This window comes from Jaculus jaculus, chromosome 20 (assembly GCF_020740685.1).
Source record: "Jaculus jaculus isolate mJacJac1 chromosome 20, mJacJac1.mat.Y.cur, whole genome shotgun sequence".
In the NCBI taxonomy this organism is placed as follows: Eukaryota; Metazoa; Chordata; class Mammalia; order Rodentia; family Dipodidae; genus Jaculus; species Jaculus jaculus.
In genome coordinates, this window is record NC_059121.1 from 391,718 (window position 1) to 404,365 (window position 12,648).

General features: G+C 45.9%; 2 pseudogenes; both read left to right on the plus strand.

Moving 5' to 3' along the window:
- Positions 1–396: 396 nt before the first annotated feature.
- LOC101597630 lies at positions 397–1,343 on the plus strand (annotated as a pseudogene).
- Positions 1,344–7,165: 5,822 nt separating this feature from the next.
- Positions 7,166–10,232, plus strand: LOC101597920 (annotated as a pseudogene).
- Positions 10,233–12,648: the final 2,416 nt, after the last annotated feature.

The window sequence follows — 12,648 nt, forward strand, 5'->3', positions numbered from 1 at the left end:
GGCTTATAACCAGATACTGTTGTCTGAACATTATAATTTTTAGAACGAATTGGGTTTCTCTTTCAAGCAAACTGCTGGGTTTTTTGTTTGTTTGTTTGTTTGTTTTTCAAGGTAGGGTCTCTCTTTAGTCCAGACTGACCTGGAATTTACTATGTAGTCTTAGGCTGGCCTTGAACTCACAGTGATCTTCCCACCTCGGTCGCCCAAGTGCTGCAATTAAAGATGTGCACGTGGAGTTCTGGAAGCTGCTGGCTGACGGGAGCTGCGGTGGTCAGCCTGCGTCTGCACAAGCGGTGTCTGCACCAGAGCCGGAGGAGCTGAAGTTTGCTGTGTTTGGCTCTGTGGACACACTGGGTGGGGCAGCTATGGAGTGAGTGAAGGAGGGAGCAGCATGTCATGGCTTTGTAGATGCAGCTTGAAGCAAATGCAAATACTTCAGTGGAAGAAGAAAGCTTTGGTCCACAGCCTGTCTCAGGTTACAGCAATGTGGCATACATGCCAACGATGTGAAGAACTTGGAGGAAGCTGGATTCCATACTGTGCAAGCTGTTACCTATGAACCAAAGAAGGATAAATATTAGGGTTGGTGAAACCAAAGCTGATAGACTTCTGCCTGAGGCAGCTACATTGGTTCCAATGGTTTTCACCCCTAGTACCGAATTTCACCAAAGGCAGTCAGAAACCATACATATTACTGCTGGCTCCAAAGAGCTTGACAAACTTCAAGGTACAATTGAGACTGGATCTGTCACAGAGATGGCTGGAGAATTCCAAATCGGGTAGACTCAGACTTGTCATACGTTGGCTGTCACGTGCCAGCTTCCAACTGACCATGGTGGAGAGGAAGGAAAAGCCATGCACGTTGATGCCGCGGGTACCTTTAGGCCAGAATGGCTGCTAGCAGTGGCTGAAAGCTATGGTTTCTCTGGGGGTGATGTCCTAGATAATGCAGCGTGTACTCAAGGGCTCAACACTGATCACCACATGCAGCCTTTGTCAAGCGTCAGCCATGATAGTAGAATGCACGCATGCACCGCTTATTGTGGGCAGTGCGCTGCCTCTACAGAACACACTACCGGGTCAAGGAGAGCTGCCAGCCAGGCGAATGTGCTTCCCTGGGTTTCTACGGATGATTCTGCACTTGCTGGTGAGTTTTGTGAGGCAGTGGTAATCACCAAGCAGGTGGTGGCCCAAGTGGATGGAGCAGCCATGTTTGCTGTAGATCCCACAAAACAGGTTGGAGGAAGCATCATTGTTTATGCATCAGCCACCAGGCTATAGCTGAGGAAAAGAAGAGGGGAAACCAGAATCTGAAAAATCTATGACTCTCCCTGTCTTCCTGAAGCCAAAACTGTGTTTGCCATTAATGCAGATGGAGTGAGAGATGCCAAAGACTAAAGTGTTACTTTCCTGTGATAAACTTTCAGTGCTGTAGCCTAATGGAGTGGATTGCCTCTTCCTGTTGGGAATGCCAGGACAAGGCTTCTCAGAAAACAGGTACTGTGTCAGTTTTTATGATAGTATAAACAAGAAACAGAGCAGTATTCAAACTGATCTGTAATGTTTTTTTTTTCCCCCTTCTGAAGTGTGTTAATACCTGTGATGTCTTTGGTATTTGGAGAGTTATGAAATACCTTTTGACAGAATACCTTAGCACTGACTCAGGTGTAATAACATCAGTTGAATAGTCTTGTTTCCGGGAGAACTAAAGCTGGGGAGACTGAAGTCTTCTCTTTTTGGTAAATAAAATGCCTGCATGTCTGTAGCTAAGGGAATGGGTGTCTTCATTCTTTTCTCTGTTAGTAAAACTCCCCTGTCAATCACAAGTAAGCTTTAAAATTGTATCCTAAACTCTTGTAAAATAAAAATTTGGTTTTTTTTTGGGGGGGGGTTTCGAGGTAGGATCTCACTCTAGCCCAGGAAAAATTTGTTTTAATTAAGAAGAAAAAAAAAATGCACCATCCAAAATGCTGTTTTCATAAGCACTCCTCGGACTTCAGGACAGAGGTGAGTTGCCTGTCCCTGTGTCTCCGGCTCTTTCTATCCAGTGCATTTTTGCTTGTGTTATCCAGACCCTGAACATCCTGATGACGTTTTGAGCAGAGCCTCATTACGGAGTCTAGATGGATCCTGAGCTTTGCATTTCCTGCCCCTTCCCCTCAGTGCTGGGATCATGTGCCACCACACTGTACTTCCACACTTCCTTCTCCTTCTTCTTTTAAACAATGCCTCCCAATTATATAATCTTCCATGGTTGGCTGAGCCACTGCCTATCCCGTACTGTTAATTCATAAGCATGCCTTCTTCAGAAGTGGCATTAAGGGTAACAGGCTGGAATAATGACTTTTGCATATCATTTCTTACATAGTTGTAATTTCATTTCAATGGGCTAAAATCATAGAAATGGAAATTTTTAGATCAAAATCTATGGGAATTTTTACACTTTTAAACAAATGTAGCTACATTGCTTTCCAAAAGCTGGAAATTTTACATTTCCCTCAGCAATGTACCCAAGCACCTCTCCCACACCTTGGGAAGCAGCAGGTACTAGCTGTCTTTGCTTGCTAAGGTGAAGACGCAGCTTCCTAAGACCCGTCATGACTTTACCTTACATGGCCCTCACTGCTGTGGGATTGAGTAGCACTTTAGATAAATTTTGTCCATTTGGGTTTCATTTCCAGAGCTTTCTCTCCTAATGCACCCCCTGTGAGGCCTTCCCTGTTTTCTGGTGGCTTCATGTGGTCCCTCTGCCATATTTCTTTGTACCTGTGATTTGCAGGCCCATCTGGCTGTGAGCCTTTGTAGGAAGTGCAGGTCAGTGTAGCAGTGTCCACACTGGGAGATGGGGTTAATGACTAAAGCAACATGTATGATGGTCAAAGGTCATGAAAGTGTTAATGACAGGGCTGAAGTTCCTTACAGAGGTTGGTCACTGTACAAAGGGTCTCATCCTGAGAGACCCTGGTTGCTGGTTCATCACATCATGAGTGTTCCTTTGTCTCTTGTCTTAAGGTAGGAAGAGAAACTCTGGGTACTTAGCTCTGGGACGTTTCAGATACAGACACTCTCTAGAGGCAAACAGCTCCGAGTCATGAGGTCACCTTCTAGCTGTGCACCTGGGATAGGCTGCTTAAGTTCTCAGGGCCCAGGAATCTCATCTGTAAAACAAGGGAGGGCAATGATAGAATATACCGAATGCCAAAATCCTTCCTGAATGTTAGCTAGCCACAGTAGCAGCAGCATCTCCATCATCATCATCACCATCGTCAGCACCTTCACTATCATCATCAAAGTCATCACCAGCACCACTATTACCATCATCATTATCACCTTCACCATCATCATCATAGTCACCACCACCACTATCACCATCATATTCACCATCGCCAGCACCTTCACCATCATCATCATAGTCACCACCACCATCATCATCATCACCACTGTCAGCACATTCACCATCATCGTCATAGTCACCACCATCATCATCATCACCGTCAGCACATTCACCATCATCGTTATAGTCACCACCATCATCACCATCACCATCATCACCACCGTCAGCACCTTCACCATCATCATCATAGTCACCACACCACCTCCACCATCATTATCATCACCACTGTCATCATCATAGTCACCACCACCACCACCACCACCACCACCACCGTCACCATCAGCAGCAGAAGCAGCATTCTTGATGTGCACGGCATCTCTGGTGCCTGTGTCTACCGACACGTGGAGGACAGAATGAGGTCACCTTCCTGTAACAGAATCAGTGGATGCTTGTGATCTCAGGCATGCTGTTCCCCCACGCAGCTCTCACCCCTTTGCTGAGCTGTGGGGTGACCCTCTCTAGTGCTGCCTGGGACATTCCTGCCACCATGATGTCCCCTGCCCTTACTCCACGAATCAGGATTCTTCCTGGTTCAGAGTCTTGCTCTCTCACCCATCTTGCTGGTACAGTCATGGTTCTGGGCAGCTGATGCTGGGGTCTAGTGTCTTTCCATGAGGGCAGCTGGGAAGGCGAAAGAAGCTGACCCCGAGGGTCAGGCAGATGTTGGGCTCTGGGACCCTGAACGGGCGTGAGCATTGTCTTCTCTCCCTCCTCCTGGCACAAGGCTCTGCACATAGCATGGGAGCATTTGCTGGATAAATAAGCTCTTTGTCTCTCTCCCTTGACAGACAAGGGTGACCCTTTGGGGAATGCCTTTAGTTTTCTGGGTGGATAGTGCCAGGAAGTGTGTAAGTGTGGAGTTGGAAGAGCAAGGTAGCCCTGGTGCCTTTGATAGGCTGCACAGCAGGGATTGCCACACCCACCAAGCAAGGATCACTGAGATGGCCTTATTCAAAGTGCCCCCAGTGGTGCCACCAAGAATATGGGAAGCAAGGTTCAGGCTTGCTGAGCTCCAGAGCTTCCTGGCACCTGCTTGTTCTCTATGAGACAGTGGCCCTGGACACATTCTCTCACCATTTTCCATGAACTCTCTGCCCACATATATATTATACATGTATATGATATATGTTATATGTATATATTATATATAATATATTATAATATATATTATATATCATTATGATATATATTATATATAATATATATAAAGTATATATATACTTTATATTTATTTTATATATATATATACATCTCCCAGGATGAACTAATACAGTTCAAAGTGCCAGTTCTTTTGAGGGTGAGAAAAGGATCCTGTTCCCAAGTAAGCCTGTCAACTAAGTCACTTTGATAGAGGTTCTAGTCACCCAGTCATTACCTGCAAACCCATTGTCCCTCTGTTCCCCGAATACACCTGCAACAGCCACTCACTTGAGCCATCTGAATGTGACTTGCCAATGTTGGCCATGGCCTCTGTGCAGCTCCCACTGCCCCATGTGGCTTGTCTACTGTTCCTCTGCACTTATGTGCCTGCACCCTGCTTGTCTCACCCATCCTGCTCTAGCCACACCAGCACTCTTCATGGTCCTGGTCCTAGTACATGCCATGCATGGCCCCGTCTTGTCAGTCCCTCAGCCTTGAAAACTCCTTTTAGTATCTTCAAAGACTTCTTAATTCCAGGAAGTACTCTGCTTTCATTTTTGCCATCCCAGCCTCTCTTTGCATATGCCCTTCTTCCAGCACACATCATGACCTAGTTTTATACTATTTGCTTTCATCTGTTGACATTCAACTCCTGTGTCCTTCTAGCTAGAATGTGAGCTCTGGGACAGGATCTTCTCTGCAGTGTCCCAGCTCCCAGAATAGTCTCAGCCTCATAAACACCCTATAAATATGTTGAATGAACAAATCAGCCTGTTTTGTGAATGGGCTCAGGTTCCTGGAACCATCACAACCTTGGAGTTATGTTCACCTGCAGTATCATGTCAGTCACAAAGAAAGGTGTGTGGAGAAAAAGTTCTTGAACAGGCCCCAGAGGTCACCGTGTCCACCTATTATTATGTGTGTGTATCTATGCATATTTACCATAGATGAGTCTGTTAGAGCCTGTTTATTACTTTGACTTTAGGTAGGTTTTTTATTTTTAAAAATGTCCAAGCCAGGCATGGTGGTACACACCTTTAATCTCAGCACTCAGGAGGCAGAGGTAAGAGGATGGCCCTGCGTTCGAGGCCAGCCCGAGACTATACAGTGAATTCCAGGTCAGACTGAGCTACAGTGAGATCCTACCTTGAACCCCCCCAAAAGTTCCTTGTATATGTCCATTTATGTAGTACTATGTTCCATAAGGATATCTGTATAAGCATATATACTGTATGCTGAGCATGACCCCTCCATGCTCTAGTATCTTCTCCTTTTTCTCACCTCCCCTCCTATTAGGAGTCCCCTTTGTGTCCCTAGATAGCTTCGATTCTACTTTCCTGTCATATATACATGCATGATTTTATGTATCTATGTAAAATCTAGGAAGTAGAAATAAGAGTAAACATATGTCTTTCTGGGACTGGCTGTAGTCACTTAATATGCTTGTCCGCATTTGCATCCACTTCATTGTCAATGACGTAACTTTGTTCCTTATGGATGAAAACATTGTTTTGTGTATGTACATCACATTGTCCTTATCCAGCTCCCTGAAATCTAGGTTGACTCCATGATGTACAATACATGTTCCTTGTCAAACCTTCTGTTCTGGACACTAAGGTTGGCTCCATGATGAATTGGGACTACTGCTACAATAGACATTGGTGTGCCAGCATCTCTGTGATTTTTTTTAAGGTAGGGTTTCAGTCTAGTCCAGGCTGACCTGGAGTTCACTATGTCGTCTCAGGATGGCCTTGAACTCATGGCAGTCCTCCTACCTCTAACTCCCAAGTGCTGGGGTTAAAGGTGCATGCCACCATCCCTGCTGCTTGTGTTTTAATAGTTAATTAGGTTCTCTGTGATTTTTTTCCACTCCCCACTCCAGGCTGGACACACATGCTTAAATGTCTTTGAGTGCATGCTCCAAGCTGAGGCTGAACACGCCAGTGGTGAGACTGGCGCCTTCCTCACCCTCCAAGTTGACCCATCAGTACCCGCAGCAGACATACTCTTTCTGATTGTTTTTAATTTAGTTATTTGCTTCCAAGGGGAGAGAGAAGTGAAGGGAGAGGGGAAGAGGGGAGAGAGAGAATGGGCATGCTAGAGTTTCTAGTCACTGCAAACGCACTACAGATGCACATGCTACTTTTGTGCACCTGGCTTTGTGTGGATACTGGGGAATCAAATTGGTGTTGTTAGGCTTTGCAGGCAAGTGCCTTAACTGCTGAGCCATCTGTACAGCCCCTGTGTCATGTTTTGACTTGGAGTCCTTAAATAACCCACAAGTAGTATAGTTGGGTCATATGGTAGACTTATGTTTAGTTTTTCAGACATTTAAAAATAGTTTATTTACTTCTTTTATGTACTAAATGGGTGCACTAGGGCCTCCAACCACTGCAAATGAACTACAGATGCATGCACCATGATGTGCATCTGGTTAATGTGGGCTTTGGGGACTCAAACCTGGATCCTTAGGCTTTGCAAGCAAGTGCTTTAACCACTAAGCAATCTCTCCAGTCCCTATTTACTTATTTGCAAGTAAGGAGAGACAGACAGAGAAAGAATGAGAGAAAATGGGCATATCAGAGCCACCTGCCACTGCAAATGAAATCCAGATACAGAGACCAAGAATCCATGGATAAGAGAAGTGTAGGAGAAACAGAAAATGCGGATGCATTTCTTGACCTGAAGAAGCCACCTATCTCCAAATCCCCCATCGCTATACAAAAGAGGAGCTCTTGGATATAAAAGAACACCCCCATTCCAGACTGAGGCCTTCATATCTTTCTGAAAAATATGACACTGATGGTGTCTGGGACCCTGAGAAGTGGCATGCCTCTCTACCCAGCCTCAGGACGGAGCTCACCAGTAGAAAGTCTGAAAAAAGAGTCAGATACTGACCGGCCTTCCCTGGTACGCAGGACAGTAGAACCACAGGAGCCTGTGAAAGATGACCTGGATGTCGTTCTCAGCCTGCAGAGATGGAGCTTCGGTGGGGGCTGCCACACGACAGCTGCCCTGAGCTCCCGCTGCTCAGGAAGCCCGCTGGAGAAAGATGGTGATGGCCTTCACCTGCCTGGTGGACGGAGGATCGGCAGTGGGAGGATAATCTCCACCTGGACATTTGAAAAGGATCACCGCCTCAGTGACAAGGACTTTTGGGACCTGAGAGACAGAGACCAGGAGTGGGAGCGGGACTACAAAGAAGCGTTTCAGGGGGGAGTTTGGGGACAGTAAACATGTCTTTGGTGAGCGCAGAAGAAATGATTCATACACTGAGGAGGAACCAGGATGGTTCTCAGCAGGACCCACGAGTCAGTCCGAAACCATTGAGCTGACTGGCTTTGATGACAAGATACTAGAAGAGGATCACAAAGGTGGAAAAAGAGCATGGAGATGGACGGCCTCTGTAAAGGAAGGCAATGGAGCAGTAGCTGAAGAGGATGAGGTGGAGGTTATCCTGGCCTAGGAGCCCATTACTGACCAGGAAGTACCAAGGGATGCTGTCCTGCCTGAGCAGTCCCCAGGAGAATTTGACTTTAATGAATTCTTTAATCTTGACAAGGTGCCGTGCTTGGCTTCGATGATTGAAGATGTTTTGGGAGAAGGGTCAGTGTCCGCCTGTCGGTTCAGCAGGTGGTTCTCTAACCCAAGCTGGTCAGGAAGCAGGTCCAGTAGCCTTGGGTCTACACCACACAAAGAGCTGGAGAGACTTGCAGGTCTGGAACAAGCATCCTCTCTCCTGGACAAAACTCGGGGAACTATTTTGCTCCTATACCATTGGAAGATCATGCTGAAAATAAAGTGGACATTTTAGAAATGCTACAAAAAGCCAAAGTGGATTTAAAACCTCTTCTTTCCAGCCTTTCTGCAAATAAGGAAAAGCTTAAAGAGAGTTCACACTTGGGGGTTGTACTGTCAGTGGAAGAGGTAGAAGCAGGGCTCAAGGCCTTGAGAGTGGACCAGCGAGGGAAGCATGCGGCTCCCCTCATGGCAGAGCACGTAGAGGAGACGCCAAACACCATCGTCAGCAGTGGACACGTCAAGAAAGATGGAGACATGACTGCCTTCAACAAGCTAGTGAGCACCATGAAGGCCAGCGGGACGTTGCCTTCTCAGCCCAAAATCAGCCGAAACCTTGAAAGTCATTTGTTGACACCAACTGAGATTCCAAGCCAGCCTGTCCCTAAGAACATCCTACAAGAACTTTTTGGTCAACCAGTTCAGGGACCTGTTTCTTCCATTCGTCTGAGTGGCCTCATGGGGAGCATGGGGAGCTTGGAGCCTACTGCATCCTTACTGGGCCAGAGAGCACCCTCTCCTTCCGTGTCACAGGTGTTTCAAACTCGAGCATCCTCGGCAGACTACCTTCGTACAAGGATACCATCACCACTTGGTTTCACATCAGGACCCCAGCAGCTACTTGGAGATCCATCCCAAGGCACGCGCAAGCCCATGAGTCCCTTCACAGCACAGATGAGCCAGCTAGAGTTGCAGCAGGCAGCTTTGGAGGGCCTGTTCCTGCCACATGACCTAGTAAGTCAGGCAGCAAACTTCTACCAGCCTGGTTTTGCCAAACCACAAATCGACAGAACCAGAGATGGATTCAGAAACAGGCAGCAGAGAGTGTTGAAGTCACCAGTGCTGGTGTACTGGGGAATTTCCTCATCCCCTGCTCCTGCTGCTTCCATCACAGCATGCTCTCTCCCTCCTTCATCCCTACCTCAGTGATCCAGAAGATGTACGAGAGCAGGGAGAGAAGCAAGGAGGATCCTGTGCTGGGGAAGATGGTTCCTGGCGACAGTAAGGTGGATGCCAGGAAGGCCGGTGACATGCTCACTCAGCCCGAGAACCTTCTATCCTCTAACTCCATATCCAATACTGATCGAGACTCTTCTCCTACAACAAATCCCAAAGTTTCAACATTACAGTGGTCTTCATACTCCACAGTTCTGTCACAGACCAGCCGTTACACCAAAGAACAAGAGTATCGACCGAAAACAGCCGGGAGGAAAACACCCACCTTGGCATCTCCGGTTCCAGGGATACCTTTTCTGCGCCTGCTCATCAAGTTCCCATGGTTCCCCATGTTCCTATCATCAGGCCCGCTCACCAGCTTCACCCAGGGTTGGTCCAGAGGATGCTAGCCCAGGGAGTACATCCACAGCATTTTCCAGGTCTGCTCCAAGCTGGTGTGCTTCCCCCGGGGATGGACTTGACTCACAGGGTGTGCCTGGGCCAATCCTAGGTCAGCCCTTTTTCCCTTTACCTGCTGCTAACCATCCCCTCCTCAGCCCGCATCCTGGACACCTCTGCATCTGGCAATGATGCAAGAGAAACTGCAGTGCTCAGTTTTGCATCCTCCCTGTTCTGGTTCCCAGGCTGTGGCCATCAGCCCGCAGGCCCCTCAGCACATGCCCAGCCGGGCAGGCCTGCCCCACATGCACTGCCAGCTGGAGCATCGCCCCAGCCAGAGGAGCAGCTCCCCCATGGGTCTTACCCAATGGTTTGGTTCAGATGTACTCCAGCAGCCCCTGCCCTTCATGCCCACCAGAGTCATCAGTGTCGAGGAACTGGAATACCGACAGTGAACAGGGCAGGCTGGACCCATGGGGGTGGGACTCGGGACTCTGCTTCTCATCTGTTGGGGGCTTTTACATGGAGCTGTTTAGAGGACTCGCGTACCTAGCGAAATATGCATTATGACCAAAGGATGTAAGCCAGTTGAGTGAAGCCTACCTGATCTGAATATGGATACAGTGCTGTCAATCTGGCAAACAGTCTTTCTTTTGTAAGATATGTGAATGAAGTGTTGCTGTCTTCACCAAGAGGTGGCACCTAAGGGTTCTGAGAAAATACAATGCACAGACCTGTATGTACAGACTTGTGTGTAAACTTTTGTACATATATATATGATAGCTTTTTTGAACTTAATACAGCTGTATATAAAATAGCTATTCGTTAAGCCTGTGTCAATTGTTTGGATTTTTTTCACGTGTACATTTGGGATTTCTTTTCTTTTGGTTTATTAAACTTGCATATGCTGAAGAAAAAGAAATCCAGATATATGTGCCACTTTGAGCATCTGCCTTTACATGAATAATGGGGAATCAAACCAAGGCCATCAGGCTTTGCAAGCAAGCTCCTAAACCTTGACCCATATCTCCAGCCCTATTTTTAGTTTTTTAAGAAACCATCATACTAGTTCCCATAGTGGCTGGACTAGTTTACATTATGAGTTTTATCTCTGATAAATATTTTAGGATGATATGCTAGGTGGCCATCAGCCAAGTGCATGATATCAGAATGGAGCAAAGAAGAACAATTAAGACCTGAGGATGGAGTAAGAAAGGAGAGTCAGTGTTGATCTAAGGATATGGTAAGAGGAGAGTCAGTGTAGACCTGAGGATATGACCTCATAGTGCCTGACAGTACCTATGCAAGATCCTCATAATAGGAGGAGAAGATGATGACATCAAAATAAAAGAGAGACTGATTGAGAGGAGGAGGGGATATGATAGAGCATGGATTTGTGAAGGTGAAAGTGGGGGAGGGGAGGGAATTCTCATGGTTTATTGTCTATATGGAAGTTGTCAATAAAACAGATAAAAAAGGAAAGACATATAGATGGGGAGTACAGAGGTGAATTGTCCCAATGTGGTAGCAACAGTAAGTAGAAAGAATTTTCTTTTTGCTTTTGTAAATTTATTTTCTCTTACTGAATATTTGTAAAAGGTAGAGTCAAATCACCAAATAGAGGTTTGTGGTGATCCCTTTTTAAAAAAAAAGTGATGGGGGCTGGATAGCTGTCTTTCTCCCCATAAAATATAATCATTGTTACATACTGTTGAACCATTGATAGACGTATAGACAAAGAATAGTTATGTTTATCATGAATCCAACCTTTAGGCCCCCAGTCACTAATAGAATAATTTATAGGGCCCTGGCACATTTCCCATGGGACTTCTGGATACTCAGGATGAGGATCTGTATGAGCAGAGCAGTGGGCATGGGATGCTGAAACAAATTGTTTCTTTGTCACATGTATACTTACTCACAGCCAAAAACTGAGCTTGGCTGGTTTTTAAGTGGAGCCAAGCATGTAACTTGGGTATAAGCTGTAAATCATTAGAACCCAAGCCATGCGCACACCTTTAATCCAAGTACTTGGGAGGCAGAGGTAGGAGGATTGCCATGAGTTCAAGGCCCTGAAACCACATAGTGAATTCCAGGTCAGACTGGGCTAGAGTGAGACCCTCTGTCAAAAACAAACAAACAAAAAAAAAACCCCAATTATTAGAACCTATGCATATTGACAAATGAGTGGACCAATAATTGATTTCTGAGGGTGAAAGGCAGATAAGAGTAAATTGGCTATTAATTTCAGGAGGCTATATGCCTCCTAGCTATGAAGTAAAGTTATTGAAAATAGGAAAAGGTGGATCCATTCATGTAATGGATTCCTATAAAGGGAGTTCGGCAATGATGGCCCAATATGCATTCCCTTTTACCCTGGGTAAATACATTGCCACACATGAGTGACTGCCATCATGCCCACAAGCATAGCTGCAGGACTTTACGTTGTCCTGACATAGCCAGAACCACCTCAGTCGGATGGAAAAGTTCCTTCAGGCTCCGTCAGGTTACAATAGACCTTCCCAGTCTGTGGCAGGAGCAGAGGGCTGGCCAGAATTGATTTGGGCTGCTCTGACCTTGAACAGCCATGAGACCTTCTTTTCTTGTTCTTTTTTTTTTTTTTTTTTTTTTTGAGGTAGGGTCTCACTCTATCTCAGGCTGACCTGGAATTTACTATGTAGTTTCAGGCTGGCCTCAAACTCACAACAATCCTCCTACCTCTGCCTCCGGAGTACTGGGATTAATGGTGTGTACCACCACGCCTGGCCAGAGACCATCTTTTTGAATATTAAAAAAAATTAAAAGTAATGATAGCAGTATGTAGTTTAGTCATGAGTGGCTTTGGCCTTGTTCCTTATTCTCCCTTATCTTTATGGAACTCACATGTTTTTTATATATACCATATATCCTTTTTGATCTAAAGCAAGTCCTTTTTACTTGAAAACATACCTTATTTTTGTAATTTTATCTCTATATTGAAT